The 6,617-nt window shown below is 43.4% G+C and overlaps 1 pseudogene; it reads right to left on the bottom strand.

Moving 5' to 3' along the window:
* Nucleotides 1-5,007: 5,007 nt before the first annotated feature.
* Nucleotides 5,008-5,748, bottom strand: LOC116547419 (annotated as a pseudogene).
* Between the last annotated feature and the right edge of the window lie 869 nt (nucleotides 5,749-6,617).

Below are 6,617 nucleotides of genomic sequence, written 5' to 3'. Positions count from 1 at the left end.
CCTCATTGTCCTGGTGACCCTGATGTTTAATTTTCTGATGTCTCTGTGGTAAGCTCCTGTTGCGTCAAGTGAATAGAGACCACCGAGAACCAACCGCCCTGGAAATGCACTCAGAATAGATACAGGACGAGTGAGGTTTGTGAGGACTGTTTTCTGTGGCTTAGCAAGGAAAGCCTGGAGAGGAAGGTAAAACTGCTGCTTCCCAGGGAAGCCAGAGGCCTGAGAACTTAAAAGGGAAGGAGAACGTAATATATTTTAAAATGTAACCCTGAGGAATTGGCAACAGTTTTATAAACAAAGAGCTTTCTGAGCTTATAGAATCTGTTCTGCTTTGTTTCTGCCCCCATAGCTCCCACCCGTTTTTGTGGGTGCAATTTCATGCAGAACATTTGTACACAAGCTTCAAATCTCTCTGAGGACAGCTTTCCCCTTTAGGTCTGTCAGGTCCCAGGCAGTCCCGATGCTACCGAAGTGTTGGTGTCAGGCTCCTTGCTCCACATCCTTCTTCAACAGCACGAGGGGTGGGGTGGAGTGTGTGAGTTGTGCGTGATCTTGGTGCGGGCTGTGGCTGGCCTGCATCACCCCTTCAATGACTGCTTCAAGGGCTTTTCATGATGCTTCTAGCTCATGAGTTAGTGTTTCCTAGAGGCTGTTTCCAGGTGTCTTGCATGTCACACACTGTCCCACTGGGGCTGGAGGGAGATCAGGAGGACCAGATTGTTGGTGGAGGGAGTTGACAGACACATTGAATGTTGGTGAACAGGAGTGACCTTGGGTCTCAGTAAATACTGTAGTCAACTGAATCCAGAGCCCAGCCTCACCAGCAGGGCCCACTTCTTCCTCCGGAAGTCTGCTCAGCTGTGTGTTTGTGTTCTGGCTGCCGCAGGCCAAGCTGGTTTTCTTCCCCTCCTGTCTTCCCTGGCCCTTGCTTTGTAGCTCTGTGTGGCTGTGTCATGTCTGGCTCTCCTTTCCCACTATCTACATGGCTCAAGGAGGCGCACCACACAGCAGGTCGCCTTCCTCTCTGAACCCCCAGCATCTTGTACTGTTTCTCTGCAGAGATAAGGCTGGGTGAAGGCTTGTGCGAATGATGTGCAGTCTTCTACTCTAGGCCAGTCTCCACTGTAGAAGAGGATTATGATCTTTAGGACCATGAGCTTGATTCCTCCGTACAATAATGGGTCACACAACTGAGTGGCCAAGATCATCCCGGTGAGGGGAGTCCGTGTGTTACCATAATTGCTGTACCAGTTAAGAATGTACCTGGCAGGTGGGGGGCTGGGGAGGGCTAGCATTAGAAGAAATACCTAATGTAGATGATGGGTTAATGGGTGCAGCAAACCACCATGGCATGTGTATACCTATGTAACAAACATGCATGTTCTGCACATGTATCCCAAAACTTAAAGTATAATTAAAAAAAAAAAAAGAATGTACCACCTGGCTGTAATTTCCTAAAAACCTGACTTACAGTAGCTTAAACAAAGAGTGGTTAATTTTCTTTCTGGCACAGAAATCTGGGGGAGGCCACTGTGGCTGTAGTGCAGGAGGTCAGGAAAGGCTGCTTCTCTGAGGTCATCGGGGACCTCCCCAGTGCTTATGTGGCAGAATGACAACAGGAAGAAGGAGAATTAGGACACTGAGTATCATGAGATTTGGGGTCATATATCTTTAGTGGGCAGTGTTTGCTGCCCCAGATGTCTCATGCAATGAAAATGTTCTAGAAATGATTTAGGTAGCTGGAGTTTCCTTCCCTAAGACAAGGCATTTACAGCATAAGGTCCAATATCTATTGAGTTTGTGTTATGCATTCATTGTATTCATAGTCTGCTTTAGGTACTTAGCAAAATATTGCTGGTATTAACATGCCTTTGTTTGCTTCACTGGAGATGAAATTCTGCTGCAAGTGTTTTCTCAGGTTCCATATGACCCATCATTTGATGAAACAAGAACAGCAGTCAGATCCATTACAAAGAGGGAAACACAAAAAAGCAAGTATATGTCGTTAACATGATATGTGTTGTACATACCTCTACAGACCTCTGTATTGTCTCAAATGTGTGATGCTAGCGTTTTAGCATTCCTTAAATTAACTACTGGGGGGCAAAGTCAAACTGAGATGTGAAGAACGCTCTGAAATTCTCTCTACAATCTTCCACCCAATATGGGAGTCTATAGGCTACAGTGCGAATGTCCCTGTATTTTGGGGTGATCCCTGATGTGCAGTGTAAGGCAGGTTCTGCCACTCTGGAGGCTATTCAGAGAACAGAAACCTGTTTTGCAAGTGAGGTTCACTGTTCCTTGTAACAAAAGCTATGAGAAGTATAATCACTTTCTATTTGCCCACGCTTTATAGATCACTGCCCATGAGTGCCGCAGTCATTGGCTTGGGAGAGCAAAGTCTTCCTACATCCCTCCCTGTCACCCCCACCATCACTCCACCCCAGCCTCTGTAAAATATTTGCCCAGAGAAGCAGAGTTGATTTCTCCTCCAGCACGGATGCTCCAATGCTAAGGCTGAGAGAAAGCAGCTGGCCACATATGCAAAAATAATGCACATTAACCCTAAATCACACAAAGAACAGAGAAACCCTGTAAGGTGGATATCATATGCATTAGGGAGAAAAGTAAGAATGAGTAATTAGTTATCAGAATAAGCCAGCTATGTGTGCCATGAATTATAAGACTCTCAGTAAAGCAATTTAGTAACTAATCACTCTGCCAATGCATTCCATAAGCCACTGGATTGAGAAAAGACATGAATATTTCACTGCATAATCTCATTAGCTTGCCCTGCACCATGTTTTACGACGCTCCCCTGGCTGATACATTATGAGGAACACGTTTTTAGCAAAGTGCTTGCATGATTAAGTGTATCTAGTCTTAATGATTCATCAGTGCCTCCTTAACAGAGAACTGTGCATTTGTCTTTTATTGGATCAAAGTGGTTGTACTTGAAATCGTTTGGCATATACCACGTGGGCCTTTCTACCACTTTTCCTGTAGAGTTAAACCTGCCATGTGCACAGATCACTCAATGGCTATGCATAATGTCTGTCAAGAGACCATGTGAAAATGAACTTAGCTCCTGGTGTTGTGTTGGAACTTCAGATGCTCGCGGACACTTCATGAATGCTCTGTGACACTCAGAATAGGGGGGGTTCAGGCCAAGTGCATGATGCTCTCCACAAAATGCTGTGCAGAAGAGTATCAGTTTAAAAAGAACATCTGAAGATCCAATGAAAGACTTAATCACAGCTGTGGTTGATTTTCCCATAGGCTATTCCCAACAAAAGAGCTTGAAAGATGCTACATTTGCATCAGGTTCAAATGAGCGAGAGGAACATTTGGCTAAAATATTTGGTAAGTAACCTCCTGCTATGAGACCTTTAGCCTGTGTTTGAAGAGTTGCATGCTTGTCCCTGGAGATCTCTCAGGTAACCTGTTCCTGCTGCTTTGAGGGGAAAGCAAGTGCTTTGCCTTGAGGCTAGAATCTGTTTCTCCACGTGTCAAAACCCTAATAAATTAAGCCAAATGTAGAAGATAAACACCTGGAAAGGATCCTGCTCCTCAAAGAGTGACCCATGGAGCAGGAGCAGGGCTACCATCTGATAACATGAGAATCCCCTGGAGAGACTTAAAAAGAGACACACCTTGGCCAGATGTGGTTCCTCATACCTATGATGGCAGTGCTTTGGGAGGACCAGGCAGGAGGATTGCTCAGGGACAGAAGTTCGGGAGCAGCCTGGGCAACATAGCAAAACTCCCTCTCTCTAAAAAATAAAAACCAAAAACACTCACCCCCCCACCCCCTGCAAAACATGACAAATTAGCCAAGTGTGGTGGCATATGCTGTGGTCAATCTTTTGAGCCCAGGAGTTTGAGGCTCCTGTGAGCTATGATTGTGCCACTGTACTCCAGCCTGGGCAACAGAGCTACACTGTCTATTAAAAGAGAGAGAGAGAGAGAGAGAGAGATCTTGTTTCACTTTTAGTGGTCAGATCTTGTGAGGTAGGGAGTCAGTTTGCATCACTGGCCAACATGGTGAAACCCCATATCTACTAAAAATACAAAAATTAGCTGGATGTGGTGGCGTGCGCCTGTAGTCCCAGCTACCCAGGAGGCTGAGGCAGGAGAATCGCTTGAACCTATTCAAGGCGGAGGACATTGCATTGGGTCAAGATTGTGCCCCTGCATTCCAGCCTGGGCAACAGAATGAGATTCCATCTCAAAAAAAGAAAAAAAAAGTTCAGAAACAAATGCATTTGTCTACGGTCAATTGATTTACAACAAGGGTGGCCAAGCCAACAGTGTGGTAATAACAGTCTCTTCAACCAATGGTCCTGGGAAAACTGGAAGGCCACAGGCAAAAGAACGAAGCTGGGGAGAAAAAAAAAAAAGAATGAAGCTGGATCATTACCTTATACCATACACAAAAATTAAAACTCAAAGTGAGCCAAAGATCTAAATTCATGAGCTAAAACTATTAGTCTCTTAGAAGTAAACATAGGTGAAAATCTTCATGACCTTGAATTAGGCATGTGGTATCTTAAGTTTGACACCAAAAGCAGGCAAAAAAGAAAAATTTAGCTAAATTGGACATCATCAAAATTTAAAAAAATTAAATGATATCTAATATCATCTGATATACAAAAATGCTTTTGTATATCAAAGGCATTTCTCTCACAGAATAAGAGAAGACATTTGCCAATCAGATATCTAATAAGGAATCACTATCCAGAAGACACGGAAAATTCCTATAACTTAACAACAACAAAGCAAACAGACAACCCACTCCAAAATGGGCAAAGAACTTGAATAGCCATTTTCCAAAGAACATATACAAATAGCCAATAAACACATAAAAAGATGCTCAACATCATTAGTCATTAGGGAAATACAAAATACCATTATTCGCACTTCTTAGAATGGCTTTTTTTTTTTTTTCAGTTTGAGAACAGGTACTGTTTATTAACCGACTAACAGAAAAATAATTATAGTAGACACCTTAGTTCATTCTTCTAATAAGCCTGTTGGTCTGGTCCTCCCTGTTGCCAGCATCTCCACCTTCTACAAAATGGGTGTTCTTTTTCTTCATTCCGCCTTGTGGAGAAGATAATTTGAAGGGTCACAGGAAGCTATTTGCTTTTTTGAAGTGTTTTCCAATAGTATAGATCTCATGAATCAGATCCTCCATGCAGATAATGCCATATTTACCAAGAGATCGAGCAATCAAAGGGTTATCTGTCAAAGCAATTAGCTTCTTATTGATTTTGCCATAACCACGTTTGTAGATTAGTTCATTTACTGACTTCAGATTTGGGTACCACCATGCAATATATGGCTCTACAATCCTCAGCATGTTAATTGAGGCCTTGTTGAGCTTCACAAAGGTTCCATTGAAGATATGATGAAGGTGAAGAAGTTGCAACACCTTTCAGACCTTTGGGCTCACACCACTGATACCTCTGATCTTGACGACAAACGCCAATTTGGGTTCTGCAGGTACATAGAAGTTACCACTTTCCTTGCCATCCTCACCATTTGAATTTCAGTTCTGTACATCTGCCTATATTCCTTGAGGTAGTGCTTCTCTTTTTCATAGATAAGCTTCCTCCTTGCCTTTCGAAGCATCTTTTGGGCAAACTTCTTTCTCAGGTGCTTGATCTTCAGCTCTGCGAAATTCCTTCACTTTTTCTTAAGGGGTTCTGGCACAGCAGGAACCTTCTTGTCTTCTACACCCTCCATGGTTCCAGCCAGAAAAAGAGGAAGTCAGCCTTTTTTTTTCTTTTTTTTTTTGAGACAGAGTCTTGCTCTATCGCCCAGGCTGGAGAGTAGCGGCACAATCTTGGATCACTGCAACCTCCGCCTCCCAGGTTCAAGCAATTCTCCTGCTTCAGCCTCCCCAGTAGCTGGGATTATAGGTGCCCGCCACCAAGCCTGGCTAATTTTTGCATTTTTAGTAGAGATGGAATTTTGCCATTTTGGCCAGACTGGTCACGAATTCCTGACCTCAGGTAATCCTCCCATCTCAGCCTCCCAAAGTGCTGGGACTACTGGCATGAGCCACCATGCCCAGCCAGAATGGCTATTTTTTTAAAAAAGAAAAATAATAAGTGTTGGTGAGGATGAAGGAAATTAAAACCCTCATACATTGCTGGTGGGAAGATAAGATGGTACAGCTGCTACACGTTCATTTTGTGGTGTTATAACAGAATACCACAGGCTGGGTAATTTGTAATAAGCTGAAATTTATTGGCTCACAATTCTGAAGGCTGGGAAGGCCAAGACTGAGGAGCCAGCATCTAGTGGGAACCTTCTTGCTGCATCATCATCCCATGGCAGAAAGTGGAAAAGCCATAGAGGGTGAAAGAGAGAGTAAGGGAGAGCCAAACTTGTCCTTTTACATGGTATGCACTTTTGTGATAACTAACCCACTCCTGTGATAACCACATTAATCTCTTAACGAGGGCACAATTTCCATGACGCAAACACCTCCATTAGGCCCTACTTCCTAACATGATGACCACACTGGGAATCAAATTTCCAGCTCATGAAATTTGAGGACACATTTAAATTATAGTAATAGGTACAGAGTTTCTGTTTCAGTTTTTTTT

The sequence above is a fragment of the Sapajus apella genome, unplaced genomic scaffold (assembly GCF_009761245.1).
Source record: "Sapajus apella isolate SASKATOON/1434 unplaced genomic scaffold, GSC_monkey_1.0 scaffold3067, whole genome shotgun sequence".
NCBI lineage: Eukaryota > Metazoa > Chordata > Mammalia > Primates > Cebidae > Sapajus > Sapajus apella.
Note: the sequence above shows the minus strand (reverse complement) of the source record. Positions and strands in the feature narration are given on the sequence as shown.